Consider the following 21,714-nt stretch of genomic DNA (forward strand, 5'->3'; position numbering starts at 1 on the left):
TGGGCAACATGGTGGAATCCTGTCTCTACAAAGAATACAAAAAATTAGCTGGGCGTGGTGGTGCGTGCCTGTAGTCCCAGCTACTCAGGAGGCTAAGGCCGGAGGGTTACATAAACTGGGAGGTTGAGGCTGCAGTGAGCCATGACGGCATGCAGAAAATTTTCATGTAATGCTAAATGGGAAACAATCAAAATACTGTATGGAGAATGAGCACAGCATCACCGTAAATATTCAAATGAATAACGGGAAGAAAATAATCTAAGGTTTATCAGTTGATCTCTTTGGGAGTGGGTTTAAATGTTTTCTTTATGCTTTTTTAAAATTTTCTTCAATGAATATGTACTACCTTCATAATTAAGAGCAAATATTTTTTAAAATTAAAGTGCTTTTTTAAGATTTGCAGGCCAGAAATGAAATGGAAAGAAAATAAATAGCCTGACAAAATAGCATTCTTTATTGAATTTCAGACATTTCAGCAGAGCTCTGCCTATGCATGACCACTCCTGTCTCCCCTCACCTTGCAGGGGATGGGTTCTGAGTACTCATTAGTTTGAGGTTAAATGGTCATTGTGATTGGGGGAAAGCAGAAGCCTGTCAGGCCCTGTTGGACCCTACCTGAGGCAATATATTCAGTCTTGTCTGATTATCTTGCTTCTTATTAAAACCACATTCCCAGGTAATTAGCACATATAAAAGAGCCAGTCAGACCTGTGGTAGCCATACCCAACCCTCTGCTGGTTGATTCTGCATTGCTTTTCTGCTAACCGCCCCCACCGCAACCCCACTGCCACAGACTCAGTCTCAGCACTAGAGGAGAAGGACCCTCCTCCCCCAACTTAAAACTACAGCAGGGAGAAGACATTAAGGGGGGGGGGGGGGTTACTTTTACCTTACTTTTTAAAGACCTTACTTTTTAAAAACAAAAACATTTTGCTATGGACAAAATATATATATAAAAGCAGAATAATAGAACAATGAACCCTAAGTTACACATGACCCAGCTTCAACAATTATCAAAACATGGCCACTCTTGTTCCTTCTATACTGCCTCATTCTGTCTGGATCTTCACCTATTATTTTAAAGTAAATCCCAATTATCATGTAACTTCCATCTGTAAATATTTCCAAATAGAGATAAGAACTCTTATTTTTAAAACAGAACCATAATATCATTATCGTATCTTTAAAAATTAATAGTAATTCATTAATAGTAATTCACTGGCTGTCATCTAAGATCCAGCCAATGTTCAAATTTCCCTATTGTCTACAAATAGCCTTTCTCCCCACTCCAATTGATATGTTTGAATCAAGATCCAAACCAAGTCTATGTACCTTAATTTGTTGGTAAGTCTTTTAAGTCTTCTTTAATTTTTAAGTTTCTCCTCCCTCCTTTCTTCTTGCAACTTATTTGTTGTAGAAATCAAGTCATTTATTTTGTAGAATTTCCTGGATTTTGGCTTTGACTGATTGCATTCCTGTGGCATCATTCAATACGTTCTTCTCTTCTGTACTTATTTTAAACTAATAGTTGGGTCTAGAGGTTTCATTAGATTCAAGTTGATTATTTGACAAGACTACTTCAAAGGCAGCATTGTGAGCTTCCTATTATATCATATCATGATGCATATACTATCTGATTATCTGCTTTTTGATGATGTAAGATTAATTCATGAGTTCAAGTAATATTATCTTCACACATTTATTATAAAGTTATAAGATTATAGAGAATATGTTTCTGCACAGTTAGGGATTTCTGAATAGATTTTACTAAAGTGTGTTTCCTGGCCTGAGAGCAAGCTTAGAAGGCAATTTATGACTGATCAGATAGTGAACACATTCCAAAGAGATTGACCTAACTCTGGCAGTGAGAGGCTCAGGGCCTTGGAGACATCTCTGAGTTGTCAGACTGAACACGCTGTGCTCTTCTTTTCCCTCAGAGGTTTACTTTCACACCAGAGGGTTAGGGTAAGGATCCTTCCATCTGATCTCTAAGGATTCTCAGAAGGTGAGAGGGAGAGTGATGTCTTTGCTTTTTATAAACAAAAAAAAAAAACCGTATTTCTCTGTATCTCACTTATAGAGTCAACATACCACTTGTATAGGGCATTTATTCCATCTGGCACTCACATGGCACTCTGTGGGCATGCTGGGCAAGGGGGACCAATGCTGCCATGTTACTTTGTTGATCTTTCTGTGAGTATAAAAAGAAATCTATCTCTGGTCCAAAAACCTGATGTGTATAATCAGAAATATTAATAAAAATGAATATGAAAAGCATAACAATTGCAAAGGAAATAATCAATAGATTGAAAGGGCAACATGTGGAATTGGAGAAGGTATTTGCAAATGATATATCTGATAAGAGGTTAATATCCAAAATATATATGAAACTGCAAATAACTCAATAGCAAAAAAAAAAAAAAGAAGAAGAAAAACCCTGTTTTAAAATGGGCACAAGACCTGGACAGAAATTTCCTATAAGAAGACATACAAATGGTCAACACGTATATAGAAAAGGTGTTCAACATCACTAATCATCAGGGAAATACAAATCAAAATCATACAAATATTTGTATTTGTACAAATACAAATTGGCACAAGTCATTGTGGAAAACAATATGGAGTTTCCTCAAAAAATTAAAAGTAGAACTACCATATGGATCCAGCAATCCCACTTCTGGGTATATATCCAAAGTCAATGAAATCAGCGTGTTGAAGAGATGTCTGCCCTCCCATGTTCATTGCAGCATTATTAACAATAGTGAAGATATGGAAACAACTTAAATGCTGTTTCAACCTAAGTTTCTGTCGACAGGTGAATGAATAAAGAAAATGTGGTGTATATACTTGTGTGTTTGATGCACGTATACAAACACAATGGAATATTATTTAGCTTTAAAAAAGAAGGAAATCCTGCCATTTGTGACACTGAAGAACACAGAGGACATTATGCTAAGTAAAGTAAGCCAGACAAATAAAGACAAATAGGGCATGATCTCATTTATTTTTGGAATCTAAAATAGTTGAATTCATGGAAGTGCAGAGTAGAATGGTGGTTGCCAGGGCCTGATGGTTGGAGAAATTTGGGAGATGTTGGTCAGAGGATATAAAGTTTCAGTTATGGAAGATGAATAAATTCTGGGATGTAACGTACAGCATAGTGACTATAGTGAATAATACTGTATTGTATACTTGAAATTTGCTAAGAGGATAGCTCTTAAGTATTCTCAACACGCACGCACACATACACACAACTATGTGATCTGATGGATATGTGAACTAGCTTGACTGTGGTAACCATTTCACAATGTATACATATATCAAAACATCAAGTAGTACACCTTAATTATACACAGTTTTTGTCAATTATACTCCAATAAAGCTGAAAACAGAGAGCCTAACAATCCTTTATTGGCTTATACTTCGTGATTTCTAAAGCTATTTGTGATCATTGTCTACACTCATTATTTCATTAGGAGCTGCAAAATAGTAATATTCTGATTGTATCTTTTATTTTACATTTAATAGCTTGAATTTCTTATAAAAAAGAAATTTATCTCATTTACTATGTGGCTGTTCTGAAATATATTTCATATAGGGAATGCAGGAATTATTCACTTAATTCATTTACCAATTTTAGAATGTGTTAGTGCCCTAGCATCCTTCAAAGGCAATCAATGAGATTTTTAAAAAGTATTAGTATAAGCACATGGATTTTAATGTTTTTATATATTTCAATGTACTATAGGCATTATTAACCCAATCTTTGACCAATGAAACTAAGTTATCTTTTGAATCCTCTGATATGACCCTAGTAGCCTTGCTTTCTGTTATGGAAGATGTTTCAGGTTCATCTTGTGCATTTCATGTCTCAGACCTGAAGTCAAACATTTCTCCATGGAGACCTAGTTCCCTGTAGTGAGAAATGGTCTTTAAAGACTCTAGTCTGGGTGTTAGAGGTGCTCACTGAGATGGGGTTGCTCATTGCTTTGATACATTTTGGTGGACAGAACAAGGACATTTCTTTTTAAGGGTAAAATATATTAAGATTTCATATTGGTATATCCAAATTTAAGATTGTATAACTTTTACTCAGCTTCTTTAATTTTATATTTGTCTCTTTTTTGTATGCTAAAAATCTCAATTTTTAACAATATTAACATATCCAATTATTTGATTATTTTACTATATACGTACATAATAGTTTACAAATAACACAATATTTTTATTAAAAGTATGCTTATTGAATACTCTCGGTTTTGTTTTGTTTTTGCAATTCTTTGACATTAAGATCAACTTCACCAGGGATATACAGTCAAACTACTGTATTTTAAAGTCACATTATTACCTGGGAGAGGTATGTGGTTAAACTATTAATAGGATGTATGGTTAGATTTATTTTCTATATTTCATTTTTAATTTCCATTTTTTTTTACATTTTGTTTTATACTTGTACAGAACATTTACATGGTTCCAATGCCAAAGCCATAAAACAAGATACATTCAGTGAAATCTAGTTTCTATCCCTGTCTCTCTTCATCCTGTTTTCTTTCTCCTAAGTAACAATTTTCTAATAGATTTTAATTTACCTTTTATTTAAACATTATAAGCAAAAAAGAATATGTATATTAAGGCTGAATGACCCCAAAGATATCCAGGTCCTAATAGCTGGAAACCGTGGAAGTTACCTTTACGGCAAAAGTAATTTTGCAGGTGTGATTAAGTCAAGGATTTTGAAATGGGGAGATTATCCTGGATGATTATCCAGGTGAACCCTAAATGTAATCACAAGTATCTTTCTGAGAGGGAGGCGGTGGGAGATTTGACTATCAAAGAAGAGAAAGTGATGTGGTGATGGAAGCAGAGATTGCTATGATGCGCTTTGAAGATGAAGAAAAAGGTTACAAGCCAAGGAATACAGGTGGCCACCCAGAAGCTCAAAAAGACAAAGAAATGGATGTTCTCCTCAAAGTCTCTAGAAGGAACCAGCCTTGCCAATACCTTAATTTTAGCCTTCTAGACACTAAAATTGAAAGGGAATAAATTTGTTGTTTTAAGCCACTGAGTTTGTGACAAATTTTTACAGCAGCATTAGGAAACGAAAGGGGTGTGTATGTGTGCGTGCGTGTGTGTGTAGCAAAAATATACATGCTCATAATTTCCAAAATAAAGAATTAATTAAAATCTATAGAAATTGATTCCTCATGGAGGAGGGAGGAAGCAAGGTGAAGAAATATGAGGATGAAAACAGACTTGACTGAATGTGTCTCATGATTTTAACTTTGGAACCATGCAAACATACATATAAATGCACATTGTTCTGTACCTTGATTTACTTAACAATATACCCTGGTGATTATGAGCAGTTTAAAAGATCTTCTCCGTTCCTTTTTATAGCTGCATAATACTCCATTGCATGGATGTACAATATTGTGTTCATTCCACTCTTCCCATGATAGAAAATTGGGCTGTTTCCAGGCTCTTGCTATTTATTACAAACAGTGCTATAATTAATAAATGTATACATATATTTGATATTTTTGTTAGTGTATCTGTATAACAGATTCTTATAGGAGGAATTGCTATGTCATGGGGTAAATGTATATGTAGTTTTGCTGTATATTTAAAATTCCCAATCCCTTCTTTGGAGATTATGCCTTTATTTTGCATTCCCACTAGTAATGTATGAATGTGTCAGTTCTTCCACAGACTAAGCACCAGAATATTTTATCCAACTTTCAGATTTTTGGTCAACCTGACAGGGAGAAAAGTTATCATGGTTTTAATTAGTGATTCTCCTATTGTAAATTCAAATATCTTTTCAAATGTTTAAGAACCACTTGCATTTTTCTTTTTATTAACTGCCTTCATATCTTCCAGACCATTTTTTTCTATGAGGCTATTGGTCTTTTTTCTCTTAATGTTTACAGTAAAGTAAGTTAACATTTGAGAGAGAAAATAAACAGGTAAACATAATAGATAATTGAAAGAATTCAGGTCATAATTTCCAAGAGGGGAATGAGAATGAATAGGTGACAGAGTGAGGGTGTGGGAGAGCTTCTTTAGCTGGAGAGGAACAAGGAAAGTCTATTGGAGAAAGTGACTTTTTCAGATGAGATATTAAGAGAAGCAGGCACGTAAAGAATGAATGTATCTGGAGGTAGACTTCATAAGCCAGGCAGGGAAAACATCATATGCAAAAGTCCTGAATTAAATAGTTTGAGATGTTCAAGGAATAAGTAAAAAAACAAATTGGCAAAAAAAAAAAACAAAAAACAAAAAAAACAAATTGGCTAGCTTCAGGACAGGGTCACTTTTGGGGACAGTAAGTGGAAGAAGAAGGAGAATTATGAAGCTTTAATCATGTTCTGGTTTTTGTCTTTTTATATGGGTGCTGATTATGTCTGTGTTCACTCTGTGAAAATTTCATCAACATATACACATATGATATATCCTTGTTCTATACATGTGCTGTAATTCACTAAAAAAATTTACCAAAGAAAAAGGTGAAGGAGACAGAGAAGGGGAGCCAGTGTTACTGAAGCCTAATGAATGCAGAGATGATGGGAGACTTGGGAAGGAAGCAGGAGATGCAGGGCTTTAGAAATCAGGATGAGTTTGGATTTTATTGCAATAAGGTGAAAGATTATTGCCAGATTTTAAACAACAGAATGGCATGTTGTTAAGAATACAGAACCAAAAAAGCACGACACCAATTTTACTTAAACCTGCAGTTTGGAAAAGGTTGTTTTTGGTGCCTGGCTGTAGCCACTGCCCCCTGTTCTACTCACCATGACACCTGAGTGCAATAACCAGAAGGGGTTCTTAAATGTTTTATGAAAATGGATTTCTCTACCATCAGTATCTGCAGCCTTCCCTGTGCTGTGAAATCCCCTGACTGTAGATGAATGCCATTAAACCCTGGTTGTGAGGCACTTGTTTGGGGATCCTCCATAGACAAGGAGAGGAGAAAGGTGTTCAAATTGTATATTGATGATGAGAAAAGAGTGAAATTGATACCAATAGCATGTTAAAATGGTAATCAATGGGAAAATGTCTTTTTAAAATGTGTTCTCCTTTTTTTAAAAAATTTTTATTCAGTCAAATTGATGTGCGTGTGTGTATGTGTGTGTGTGTGTACAGTTCTATGAGTTTTAACATATGTATAGACACACGTAACCACAAAAACAATCAGGATGCAAACCGCTTCATGACCTCTGAAGACTTGCTCTTTACAGATTATAATATACATACTTAAATTTTTACAGTCTGTTTTGAATTACTATCCAACCACTTGAAGTGGATTATAGAAAGCTTATATAGTTTCCTTTACCTGCCCCTTATATTGTATTTTCTCCAGGTTTTAAACCAATTCCTATAGAAAACCCCATTAAACAATGTTTTAATTTTTGTTTTTAATTATCACACATATTTTAAAGAATTCACAAGGAAAAAGCCTAATTTGTTATACTGAATTAGGTATTTACCACATCTGTTACTCTTCCTTCATTCTTGAAGTTCCAAGTTTTCCTCTGGTGTCATTTGCCTTCTGTTTGAAGAATTTCTTTTATGGCAGGTCTAATGACAATGAATTTTCTTCATTTTTCTTCGTCTGAGAATGTCTTTATTTCACTTGTATTCCTGAAATATATTTTTGCTGGTTACAGAATTCTGAACTGACAGTGCTTTTCTTTCAGTAGTTAAAATGTTCCACTGCCTTCTACCTGGATTTCTGAGGAGAAATCCAGTCATTATAACCATTTTTTTCCTGTGTGTAATGTGTTATTTTCCTCTGGCTGTTTTTTCCCCTTTGTTCTTAGTTTTCATCTGTTTGTGTCTGGATATGAATTGCTTTGGGTTCATCCTCCTTATGGTATGCTCAGTGCTATGGTTTGGCTCTGTGTCCCCACCCCAATCTCATGTCAAATTGTAATTCCCAGTGTTGGAGGAGAAGGTTGGTGGGAGGTGATTGGATCATGAGGGTGGTTTCTAATGTCTTAGCACCATCCCCTTAGTGCTGTCTCATGACAGTTCTCACAAGATCTGGTTGATCGAAAGTGTGTAGCACCTCCAACTTTGTTCTCACTCTCTCCTGCCAGTCATGTGACCATGTACCCACTTCCCCTTTGCCTTCCACCATAATTGTAAGTTTCCTTAGGCCTCCTCAGAAGCAGAAGCCAAGGTAGCCAGCAGAACCATGAGCAGATTAAACCTTTTTTTCTTTATAAATTACCCAGTCTGAGGTAAGTCTTTATAGCAGTGTGAGAATGAACTAATACAACTGAGTTTCTTGAATCTGTAAGTTTAAGTATTTCACTAAGTTTTGAAAGCTTTCAGCCATTATTTCTTCAATACTTTTCTAAACCACACTCTTTTTCTTTCCTTTTAGGACTCTGATGACTCAAATTTAGAGTTTGTTGTTCTTGTTGTTGTCCCTCAGATCCCTGTAACACTGTTTTGGTTTTTTTTTGTTTTGTTTTTTGTTTTTTGTTTTTTGGTTTTTTGAGTCTGAGTCTCACTCTGTCACCTTGGCTGGAGTACAGTGGTGGGATCTCAGCTCACTGCAACCTCTACCTCCCAGGTTCAAGCTATTCTCCTGCCTCAGCCTCCTGAGTAGCTGGGACTACAGGTGTGTGCCACCACACCTGGCTAATTTTTATATTTTTTGTAGAGATGGGGCTCCACCATGTTGTCCAGGCTGGTCTCAAACTCCTGACCTCAAGTGATCCACCTGCCTTGGCCTCCCAGAGTGCTGGGTTTATAGGTGTGAGCCACTGCGCTCAGCCATTTTTTAAAATAATTTTTTTCTTTGTTGTTCAGATTGAATAATTTCTGTTGATCTACCTTCAAGTTGACTGATTTTTTCCTCCCATTTTTGTTCTCCTATTCAGGACTACCCATATGTTTTTTATTTTGGTTGTTGTATATTTCAGTTCTAAAGTTTGCATTTGGTTCTTCCTTTATATCATGTCTCTCTCTGCTTTGACTTTGTATCTTTCCAATCATTTCAAGACTGTTCTTTCTTATTTATTGGCGCATTGTTGTACTAGCTGCTTTAAAATCTTTGGTAATTTTAATATATGTGTCATCTTGAGATTGATGTCTTTTGGTTATGTTTATCCTTATGAATTGTTGAGATTCTTCTGGTTCTTCATTTGGGACATTTTGAATATTGTATTGAGACTCTGGTCCTAATTGATTCTTATGGAGAAAGTTGATTTGTTTGTTTGTTTCAGCAAGCAATGAACTTGGTTAGGACCCATGTCTGACCTGCCTTTAGTGGGCTGTGGTTTTAATATCAGTTCAGTTTTCCAAGTTTTTACAGTGATATTCAGACATATCCCATCTGTCTACCTCCCAGTGACCAATCTGGGAACCAGGTGGTTGCCTAGTTCATCGTTCAGTTCTTCAAACTTTTGGTATGTTGTCTAGGGTCAGATCGATGCATTTACATTCCTGGAATAAACCAACATACTCATACATAACTTTAGAGGATTGCATTCTTGAATTTTCTCTTTACCATGATTTCTGCAACATGTTCTGGCCTCCAGGGATTGCTTCTCCTGGTATTCTGTCTGGAAACTGAAAATCTAGCTTCCCAACTCTGTAGCATTTCTGACTGCATCTTTCCTCCAAAGCCAAGCAGTGGGATGACAGATACAAATAAAAAACAACTCAAATTTTCTCTGTGCTCTTGGGACTATAGTCCCTCTGCTCAGAGAGAAGGGTTCTACTCCCTCAGAGTTTTAGGTGCCTATTCAGTTGCTGCTGCTGTTACTATCACTGTCACCACCATGCGGGTTTCCTGGAGGGTTGGGTGGAAGATAAAAATCAATGACTAAAAATAAAGGGGAATTTCTCCCACTCTCTCTGAGTCTTATGGGCTCCCTTCTCTTGGAGCTTGCTTCGCTTTGGGTGTTTGTCCCCTCCAAATCTCATGTTGAAATTTGATCCCCAATGCTGGAGGTGGGCCTAATGGGAGGTGTTTGAGTCATAGGAGTGGTTCCTTCATGAATATATTAATGCCTTCCCTTGGGCATTCATTAGTTCCTGCATGAGTTGGTTGTTAAAAAAGAATGTGGCATCTCCCCACCCACCTTCCCTGATCTATTACCATGTACTCTCTGCACATGCTAGCTCCCCTTCACCTTCTTTTTTTTTTTTTTTTGAGGCAGTCTCACTCTCACCTAGGCTGGAGTGCAGTGGCGCAATCTCTGCTCACTGCAACCTCCGCCTCCCAGGTTCGTGGGGCTTGAAGCCAAGTATTTGGTTTTTGTTTTTGCTGAAGCTTGCACAGCTTTAGACCTCATCTGCTAACAGCACTTGTCTGTTAGGAGACAATTCTGCCTCTTTCTTTTCCTCCTACTCAGTCCAGAGCTTCAGGGTCCCCGAAGCCAGGCAGTTACTTGGTTGTTAAGTAGCCTTATGCTATTTTTAGCCCTTAGAGGATTAGAAGTGCTTTATACACATCTCTTTACTTCTTGTTTGCTTTATCTTTTCATTTTTGTTGTTGCTGTTTTTTGTTTTTGTTTTTGTTTTGAGACAGAGTCTCATTCTGTTGCCCAGGCTGGAGTGCAGTGGCGTTATCTCAACTCACTGCAGCCTCCTTCTCCCAGGTTCAAGCAATTCTTGTGCTCCCGGGTAGCTGTGATTACGGGCGCATACCACCATGCTTGGCTAATTTTTTTTTTTTTTGTATTTTTAGTAGAGACGGGGTTTCACCATGCTAGCCAGGCTGGTCCTGAACTCCTGGACTCAAGCGATATGCCTGCCTCAGCCTCCCAAAGTGCTGGGATTACTGGCATGAGCCACTTCACCCAGCCTGTTTGCTTTATCTTTTCTAAAGCTCAAAACAAATAGGAAAGAGCTTCACCTGCTCCCTCCAGGCAGCTACTGAATGAGAGTCTCTGCAGAGCTATCAGCCAGCACTTAGTTGACACCAGTCCAGCTCCAGGCTGCAAGTGACTTGGAGGAGGAGATGAGACATGCCTCTTCTTCCTCCATGATGGGAGGCAGCGTTAGCCACAATGTCTCACCTTCAGTCCACGACCTTCCAACATATACGTGCTAAGTTTTCTGTCCTACTTCCTGCCATTGCTGCCTAGGAAACAACTCTCCAAAGAAGGAACCACCACTAGTTTGACATGCTCTTCTCCAAGCTCCTCTTACACATCCCAGAAGGAGTTCCTGAGCTAGTGGCTGTTTCCTTACACTCTTCATATGTACAGCACTGCTGGTCTGGTCTCTGTTACTCTTTACATTAGGAAATGTCTTAACATTCTATTATGCACTCAGTTAAGACTTTTTTTTTTTTTTTTTGAGACAGAGTTTTGCTCTGTCACCCAGCCTGGAGTGCAGGTACATGCTCATAGCTCACTGCAGCCTCCAACTCCTAAGCTCAAGAGGTCCTCCCACCTCAGCCTCCCAAGTAGCTGGTACTACAGGTGTGCACCACCATGCTCAACTAATTTTTTATTTTATTATTACTTTTTATAGAGATGGGGTCTTGCTGTGTTGCCCACACTGGTCTTGAACTCCTGGTCTCAAGTGATCCTCCTGTCTTGGCTCCCCAAAGCACTGGAATTACAGGTGTAAGCATATATAATAGTCATCTGCATGCCATATTTTTTGAGGTGGAGTTTCAAAGCCTTGGAACCAGTCCCATATTCCTGAGTCCTTTGGAACCAACTCAGGTCAAATGGCTGCTTCTGTGTGTATCCAGCCTTCTTTTCTGGACCCAAGCAGGGACCTGGCTTTGGGTCACATTTGACTCTCCCATATGGAATAAATGCAAGTTCTCTCCCTTACACTGCTCCATTCCAGTTCTTGGCCTGCCTAACTCGTGTATCAGCTGCAAACAGACCAAGGAGAAGAGGAGAGGACCTGGAAGCAGTTAACAGGTGCTTTATTTGTGGGTCAACTCCAGCTTATTGCTCTTGTGACAGCATGTAATTGTAATGAGACCTGGTGCTGTTGTTCCCAGTTACTGCTTACATCTTGAATCTTGGTGTATCTGGACCGTGTTTTCTGGCTGGGTTATCAGCTCTGCAGTTAGCCTGATTATTTGGTAATCTTGGTATATGCCTCTTGTGCCCAAGCTCTGGCTTTGTATCTCCGTGCTTCCTCAGAGGGTTTTCCTCATAATAACTGTGATATGACAGTTACTCTTTACCAAGTATGTACTGACTGAGAACTATTTTAGACCATTTTACATGCATTAGCCTATGTGTTTCACCCAGTAACTCTGAAAGACAAACTGCTGAGGGTCAGAGAGGTGAAGGAACTAGCCCAAGCTCACACAGCACAGCTAGTTCAATGACAGACTTGAAAATAATATTCAATTCTGCTTGACTCCAAAGGGTGTGTTGTTTCATTTCCTCTGCACCAGACTTCTGCTCAGAAGGGCCTGGAGAGTATGCTGAGTTCTGGGTATTTCCATGGCTGGAGGTTTCACAAGCTCATGCCTGACCCATGTGGCCCGGAGAATTTCCTTGGGTTGGGTTTCTGGTTTGCTCCTGCCTTCCCTGTGAGGCAACAGCAGTTCCACTCGAACCACTTCCCTCTTCAGTAGTCACTGTTCAGCTCCTGTCAATCCCACTGCATAAGTAGAAATTCAACTTGTCCAGCCCTCGCTGAGCAAGCCAGGTATACCCCCATGGAGAAAATTGCACGAATGTATTTGGAATTAACTCAATTGATGGTGTATAAAAATACTTAAAGACATTTGGGAATCTGGGGCTGGAGTTTTGTTCAAACTGGCAGTAGCAGGTGGGATAGGATAAGATGTAGAGTGTAGATTTTCTATTAAAAATTTAGGGGAGAAGTGACTTGGTTGAAGCCTTGGTAGCAGCACGTTGCCATGGTAACACAGGCACACTGATCTGAATTAGAAGGAAATTACTATAGGGTCGAACTACACCAGAGGGAAAAAAGAGCTTATGTGTGAAGAGGATGGCAGGGAGGAGAAGGGAGGGAAGTACTTGGCTGGAAAGGAGAGGAGAAAGAGGAAGGTGTCTCCAGAACAGGAAGAGCAAGGACGGGGACCATATTGAGGCAAGGAGTGATCTCTCTAGGGTTTTCTCTTCTTTTTTAGAAATTTCTATAACTAAAAGTAAAAAAGGCAGGAACAGGACTGGCAGGTGAGGTTGTTCCCCATCTCATAAATGAGGACTGCTTTAGTGTGCCAAGCATGTAGTGTGCCAGGCATGTAGTGTGCCAGGCATGTCTTGGATCCTCCCCCAAGTCACTTGCAGCCTGGAGCTGGGCTGGTGTCAACTAAGTGCTGGCTGACAGCTCTGCAGAGACTGTCATTCAGTAGCTGCCTGCGGGGGAGCGGGTAAAGCTCTTTCCTATTTGTTTTGAGCTTTAGAAAAGATAAAACAAACAGGCCAGGCGCAGTGGCTCACACCTGTAATCCCAGCACTTTGGCAGGCCAAGGCGGGGGGCAATCACTTGAGGCCAGGAGTTTAAGATCAGCTTGGCTAACAGACATGGTGAATGGTGAAACCTTGTCTCTACTAAAAATACAAAAAGAAAAAAAACATTAGCCAGACATGGTGGTGTGCACCTGTAATCCAAGCTCCCTGGGAGGCTGAGGCACAAGAATTGCTTGAACCTGGGAGGTGGAGGTTTCAGTGAGCCGAGATTGCTCCACTGTACTCCAGTCTGGGCAACAGAGCAAGACTCTGTCAGAAAGAAAGAAAGAGAGAAAGAGGGAAGGAAGGAAGGAGGGAAGAAAGGAAGGAAGGAACGAAGGAAGGAAGGAAGGAAGGAAGGAAGGAAGGAAGGAAGGAAGGAAGGTCACTACCACCACCACCACCAAAAAAAAAAAAAAGAAAAGATAAAGCAAACAAGAAATAAAGAGATGTGTATAAAGCACTTCCAATCCTCTACGAGCTAAAAGTAACATAAGGCTACTTAACACCCAAATGATTGTTGCCTGGCTGTGGGCACCCTGAAGCTCTGGTCTGAGTAGGAGGAAAAGAAAAGAGGCAGAATCGTCTCCTAACAGACAAGTGCTGTTAGCAGACAAGGTCTAAAGCTGTGCAAGCTTCAGGAAAAACAAAAACCAAACACTTGGCTTCAAGCCTCATGTCTGCTATTACTAGTTATATGACCCTGGAAAAGGTACTTAACTTCTTGGTGATCCAGTTTCCTCAACTGTACAGAAGAAATAATAATTGTTCCTGTCCCATGAGGTTGTTGGGAGGATTAAAAAAGATCAAGTGTTTACAATGCTCAGCACACAGTAAGCGCTCAACACCCAATAACTGTTATTACTGTAATCCATCAGGTGAGCCACGCTCAGGCCCTCGGCCATCAGGCAGATTGTCACCGTAACTGTGGAGGGCAACAGCTATCACTGTCTTTTGTTCTTCAGCCTTGAGGTTTGAAGTATTGACATCGTCAGAGCATGTGTTTCTCAGGACCCAGCTGCACACTGTTGTTACCGCTGAAGGAATTACATGATTATATCATTAAGGACTATTTTTTTTTTACTTGTTTTCCTAATAAGCAGCTTAATCTGGTTAAGAAAATATGAACTTATCGCTTTGGGAAAATATGTATGAATTTTCACCAGTGGAAGAGGTCGAAGAGCAACATGATCAATTTGTTCAGGAAATGAACTCTGGAACATGGTACTTGGCACAAAGCAGTCCTCTGGCCAACCTCTTTTCTTGTTGAACTTAAAGCAGGGATGGTCAGATGTATTCTGATGCTTGTCTCCCTCTAGACCTAGAGCCCCTGAGAACCAGGATCACGGCCTGTTCATTTCCTTATTCTTAGTCCGCAGCACAACACCAGGCACACAGTAGGTGTTCAATAAACATTTGATCAATGGATGAAAGAACGATAAAACCAGTAAGAGCTCACTGCCATATGCTGCCTATCTCTTCCCAAAGGCAACCCCTTCCTGCCATTCCAGCAGCTGAATCCACAACTTACCTGTTAGTGCACAGGTAAGTTGTTGTGTAAGATAAAGGATTTTTTTTTTTTTTTTGAGATGGAGTCTTGCTCTGTCACCCAGGCTGGAGTGCAGTGGTACGATCTCAGCTCACCGCAACCTCTGCCTCCTAGGTTAAAGCAGTTCTCCTGCCTCAGCCTCCTGAGTAGCTGGGATTACAGGCACGTGCCACCATGCCTGGCTAATTTTTTTTTTTTTTTTTTTTTTTTGCATTTTTAGTAGAGATGGGGTTTCACCATGTTGGTCAGGCTGGTCTTGAACTCCTGACCTCTAGGCTTTAAGCATGGGAAGGCTAGGCCTGTCATCCTTCAAACCTCAGCTTCCAGTATTCTGTAGTTCAGTTGTTATCATCAAAAGCAAACATTTATTGAGAACTTGATCCCATGTGCAAGGCTGGATTCTGAGGATTCAGGTAAAGTAGCTCAGCTCCCGAAGGGGCTTAGAATCTTGTATCTGTTAGCTTTGGCTGCATAACAAGCCATCCCCCAAAGTATTGATATGTAAAAACAAACATTTCTTATTTTGGTTGCAATTCCATGGATTAGTTGGAATGGCTTTTCCGATCCAGGCCAGCTTATTAGGGGCTGGATGATTTAGGTTGGCTTCGCTCGCACATTTGGAAGTTGGCCAGCTGTTTGGTGGTCTCAGGGGTTTCTGACACACCAATGGCCAAAACAGGTCATATTCAGATTCAACCTCAGATTCAAAGAGCAAAGACCTCTTGAGGATAGAAATGGCAAAAGGGCATACATACAGGCATGGGAGAAATTACTGTGGCCGTTTTGCAAACTATCTACCCTAGGTCTCTTTGGGATAACATGGGTAATGCATAAAAACATAAATAATGATATGAAGTAGCACAAGATACACGCCGGCAAAGCTTCACAGCAGAAATCAGACTTGAGTTGAACAGGAGAGATAGCCTGAGATTGGATGGAGGCAGGGGAATGTTTCAACTTGAAAGAGTACTGCAGATGTGGAAATGCATTTGATGTGTTCAGGGGGCCAATGAACGTACGGCTTTGACCATGGTAGAGAGCTCACTTAGGGGGAAAAGAGGAACTGAGGACAATTTATAAAGTAGTTGAAAGCCAAATTAGGCAGAATCTTGATAGAAGGAATTTGAGCTTAATTCTCTAGGCAGTAGGAAGCAGTGTAGGATTTTTTCGGTTTGCTTTTTGTTTTCGTTTCTTTTTGGAGAACAGGGTCTCACTCCTGTTGCCCAGGCTGGAGCACAGTGTGGGGATGTCAGCTCACTGCAGCCTTGACTTCCTGGGCTCAGGTAATCCTCCCACCTCAGCCTCCCGAGTAGCTGGGTCTACAGTCATGCACCACCATGCCCGGCTAATATTTGTATTTTTAATAGAGACAGGATTTCGCCACGTTGCCCAGGCTCGTCTCAAATGCCTGGGCTCAAGAGAAATGCTGCCTCAGCCTCCCAAAGTACTAGGATTATAGGTGTGAGCCACTGTGTCTGGGTGTAGTGTGGGTTTTTGATCCAGGGTCAAGCAATAAGAATATTACTCTGCAAATAGTGTGCAGACTGGAAAGGGAAGTTCTCTGATTTTGCCACAGTATATAGACACAACATCATGCTTGCCTAAAGTATAAGAGATCAAGCACAGGAAGGATCTTTCAGTGATGGGTGGAGGGTGGGTCTTTGTTATTGTTGCTATGTTTTGTTTTTTGTTTTTTAAGTCTATGTGTACCTTGGCTACAAATATACTACGACTTACCTTCTAGGGTTGTTGTAAGGATTGAATTGGTGAATATATATTAAAGGCCTCAGCATAGCACTCGGATTTTGGTAATTCAGAGTGAAGGATTTTAGAAAGGGAGTCGTAGTTGGGCTGGACACGGTGGCTCATGCCTGTAATCCCAGCACTTTGGGAGGCCAAGGTGGGTGGACCAAGATGTCAGGAGTTCGAGACCAGCCTGGCCAACATGGTGAAACCCCGTCTCTACTAAAAATACAAAAATTAGCTGAGTATGGTGGTGGGCACCTGCAATCCCAGCTACTCAGGAGGCAGAGGCAGGAGAATCGCTTGAACCCGGGAGGCTGAGGTTGCAGTGAGCCAAGATTACGCCATTGCACTCCAGCCTGGGTGACAGGGCAAGACTCTGTCTAAAGAAAGAAAGAAAGAAAGAAAGAAAGAAAGAAAGAAAGAAAGAAAGAAAGAAAGAAAGAAAGAAAGAAAGGGAGTCACAGTAAGCAAGAGAAAAGCTATATGTATTACAATGTCCCTGTCAGAAGGTCCCAGAGCCCTCCCAGCTAGCACAAGGGAGACTCAGCCCATCTGGCCTCACAAGTTGAGCTTTTAGCTCTCTTCCAGGGTAAAGGGGCTGGTCAGGGTGTGGGGTAGAACAAAGGGAACCAGGGGAGTAGAAATGACTGAGAACATGAAGCAGAGTACGAACAATCTTTCAGAACACCAACATCAGACAAGGTCGCTTAGACAAAACAAGGCCACTTCATAATTTTGCTTAGGCACAGACAAAAATAGTCATTGTGTCATTCACCAAAGTATAAGCATTCCTCCCTTGGCTAATATGAGTGACTGCTGCTTCTTTACCAATTATAGCTTTATTCTTGCTCTAGCTAGCCCTCTCATAGATAAGTTTTATTGACATAACCAATCACAGAATTGTCCTCACTTTCTGATATTGCACAATCCAGGGAAAGCCTCTGCCTTCTTGGTTCCTCTTTAATAACTCCCAAAGCCCAAGTCCCATAATGGAAATTTTCTAACACACTCTTATTGAGATGCCCCATGGCTCCCCTGGTGTATTTCTATCTCACTATGAGAAGTACACCCAACACCTCGTCAACTACAGGTGTGTTCTTGGAGGCCTTTGGGTGGAGGGCATTTATACCCTGTTGACCATGAGCACTTTCTTTTCCTTTTTCTTTTTGAATTTCTTTTGGAGATAGGGTCTCACTCTGTCACCCATGCTGGTGTACAGTGGCACCCTCATAGCTCGCTGCAGCCTTGAACTCCTGGGCTCAAGGGATCCTCCTGCCTCAGCCTCCTGAGTAGCTGGGACTACAAACATGCACCACTGCACCAGGCTAATTTTTGTAAAGACTGGGTCTTGCTTTGTTGCCCAGGCTGGTCTTGAACTCTTGGCTTCAAGCAATCCTCCTGCCTTGGCCTGCCAAAGTGCTGAGATTACAGGCGTAAGCCACCAACCATGCCTGGCTATGAGCACTCTGAATCCTGAGACTGAGTATATTCATTGGGATTCTCCAGAGAAACAGAACCAATAGGATATATATATATATATTTCATATTTATTATATGAACTAGTATACTAATATATTATAAATGTTTGTATACATGGATAAATAAAATAACAAATCAGCTCATACCATTGTTGAAGCTGAGAAGTCCCAAGATCTATAGTTAGCAAGCTGGAGACCCAGGAGAGCTGATGGTGTGGTTTCAGTCTGGGTCCAAAGGCCGGAGAACCAGGAGAGCTAATGATATAAGTTCTAGCCCAAAAGCCAGCAGACTTGAGACTCATGAAGAGCCAATGCTTCCCAATAGTCCAAAGGTGGGAGAAGATTCTTATCCCAGCTCAAGGCAGTCAGCAGGAGGAGTTTTTTTCCCCCTAACTCACAGGAGGGTCAATCTTTTGTTCTATTCAGGCTTCAGCTGATCGGATAAGGCTCACATTAGGACAGACAATCTGCTTTACTCAGTCTATCAATGTGGATGTTAATCTGATCCCAAAACACTCTCATGGACACATCCAGAATAATGTTGGACCAAATGTCTGTGCACCCTGGGGCCCAGTCAAGTTAACACATGGAATTAGTCATCACACTGTGGTTTGATGTTGGCCAAAGACCTAAAGAAAGACCTGGATGCAGCCAGCATGCTGAAGGTGTGGACAGTGAACAAACAGATGCTGAGATGAAAAGGACCCAGATGACCTCTGCAGCCTATGTCTGTTGCGTTGGCCACGGAACACTGTGTTCTTATTTTTGAAAGTTTGTAAACAGAAAGAATTTTGTACAGGACCACAGCGAGAGGTGGCATGTAAGTGCTGGTTTGGAGCGTTATCTGCTCTACCACATAGACTTGGGGACTTGGAGGCAAAGGGAGTATCTGTGGCCAGGAATCAGAGTCTAATTTCTTGAGGGCCCTGGGCACAGTCCACAGAATGAAAGGAGGCTAAAGGAAGTCATTTGGGAAATCTGAACAGGAAATGACCATTCTTTTCCAAGAAGTTGGACATGACCCAGACAGGTCGAGGTTGTCCATCAAGTTGGTGTCATTTTCAGGGCCAGTTTCAGGGCTGTGCCACCTGGGCAGTCACACAGAGTCTATGTACAGGGGCCCAGGCTCTGTTGTCACTGTCTTGAAATTTTTAATATCTTTAAACAAGGGACTCTGCATTTGTATCTTGTACAGGAACCCAAAAATTGTGTAGCCAGTCCTGGGCATGTGGTCAGCAGCCCTAAATGGTGACACCCATTCTAGATGTAGAGAAAGACTGATTCTAGAGTGGACCCATGAGTCCCCCGAGTCCAGGTGTAGTGCCACCAGGGCACCCCTGGCTACCTCAGGTCAGGCTGGGTTAGACTATGACAATTGAGCCCCTGAAATTGTTTTTCTTTGCAATTAAATTGTTTTTAGTAAATTTAAAAGTAGAAATGTCAACTCTTCCTTCCTCTAAACCTTAGCACCTTGTGTGTGGCTCTCATCCATGCCAGAGTTGCAGGACGAAGATGGGAAAATGTGTTAAGAGTAGGGTGGAGCCAGGAAGTGGTCAGTGGGCAGACAGTGACAGTGGAGGAGGCCAGAGGTGCCTCAGGGAAGTCCTACAGGAGAAATGTGTAGGTGGTTCTGACTTGTCAGGAATTCCATCACAATTTTCCATATCCCTTCATATTATAATGGACTGGCTTCGTGCCCCACATTAGACCTCAAGATGCAGGAAACAGCAACATTCAAGCATTAGGAGAGAATGTTAAGTACCTGGATTTAAGCTAGTGAGTGTACTATTACTTGGTTAGTTTAAATATATGGTATACATATTTTTCCGTTTGACTTCATTACCACAGTATAACAACATTGTTTTCTACCAGTGTGACGGCACATGCATTATGGATTAGTTTTAGCGAGGTTTTCATGTGAAACCGAATTCTGGGTGCCAACTAACCAAACTGCAAATGCACTTTTGCAACACAACTTGTTTGTAAGCTAGGGCCATGCATGTTTAAAATTAGTAGAATACTGGATTGCAAAGTCCCAAAGAGAGTGACACAGCATGAATGCACTATATATATATCCTTAGGAGAATTACAGAGGGAACTGGTCTCCATAAGGGCCTCAGTCATATGCAATGATGACGTCTGGGGACATTTGCAGAGTTTGCAGAGTTTCTTTTTTGTTTAAGTCCATGAAACGGCATTTGACTCAGTGCCACTCTGTGAGGTGTCTGGAACCAGCTCTTGGTATATATTTTGACAGTCAGGAAACCCGGGGCCTGAGATAGAGACTGCCTGACCGATCTAAACACAGAGGGTGTGTGTGAGCTGAAGGAGCCACTGCACGGGAGGATGTTAGGAAGCAAGGCCAGGGAGCCTCCTGCTTTGAGCTGCCCTCCTCTTTACTGCTCTGGTCTCTGATGTTTTGTTTTTGACTGGTGTGTCTGGGCTCATGTTTTATGAGAAGACTCTCTAAATGTTTTTTCCTGCCTTTTCATCTGAGCTGGAGTTCACCCTGTCTTCATTTTCCCTCAGGAGGGATGTGGCAGGCAGGTGAGTGGAGTAACTTCTCAATCTGACTGAATTTTATCTTTTCAAAATCTATGCTCTTAGGTCACTCCCAGGTAGTTCTAGAAGAAGCACGAAGGGAGAAGAATTTTCCCCAGGCTAGACAGAATCTCCCAGGGCTGGAGAAAGATGGTCTGTTGAGTAGGCTGAACCAGCGGGGGTGCGAACAGGAAATGGCTTCATTTTACTTTCTTTGTCTGTCTTGAAACATTTTTAGTTGAATTTCCATTCCTGACTCCTTAACATGTCAGGCTAACTTTTACTTTTAGTTTATAAACTTCCAGTGGCATTTAACTTAAAATGTCACCCCCAATCTAATCCTAACTCTTTCCACCTTCCCTGCACAGGGCACTCGTCGCAGCGTGGAGGCAGCGGTGTGGGCAGTCCTCTTCGCTCTCCCTCCTCCACCTCTCAGTGTGCCCCAGCAGTGAGAGGCCACATCCCTCTCCAGTCACTGACAACTCTTCAAAGAGCTCTCCTACTTGAATTTCTTTCCTTCTCTTTAACCTGAGCACGGAGCTGAAGGTAGTGGACCAGTTTAGTTGCCTCAGTTATGTGGGGATGCTTTTTAGGATGTCAGGGTGTGGAAGGGAAGAAGGAATAAATAGAGATATACACACACACACACACACACACACACACACACACACACCCCACAGTGCTCTGTGGAGTCCTGACACCTACGAGGTCTGCACTGAGCTGCTTGGCAGTCTCCAGAGAGATGGATGGACCCCAGAGAGGAGAGGCTGCCAACCAGAGACCATAAGCCGGATTTGGTTTTCGAGACCAATGTCTTGTTTAGCATGTTGTTATAAACAATTTGAATGTCGCTCCAGTTTGTCATTGACCAGTGCTTCTTAGATCCCAGGCCTCTGCGGGCTCCACTGATGTCCATTCACATCCTGGTTTCTGCTTGGGAACTTGGACCAGAGGCCGCCTTGGCCCAGATTCCCACTCCTGGGGG

Source organism: Piliocolobus tephrosceles, chromosome 18 (assembly GCF_002776525.5).
Source record: "Piliocolobus tephrosceles isolate RC106 chromosome 18, ASM277652v3, whole genome shotgun sequence".
NCBI lineage: Eukaryota > Metazoa > Chordata > Mammalia > Primates > Cercopithecidae > Piliocolobus > Piliocolobus tephrosceles.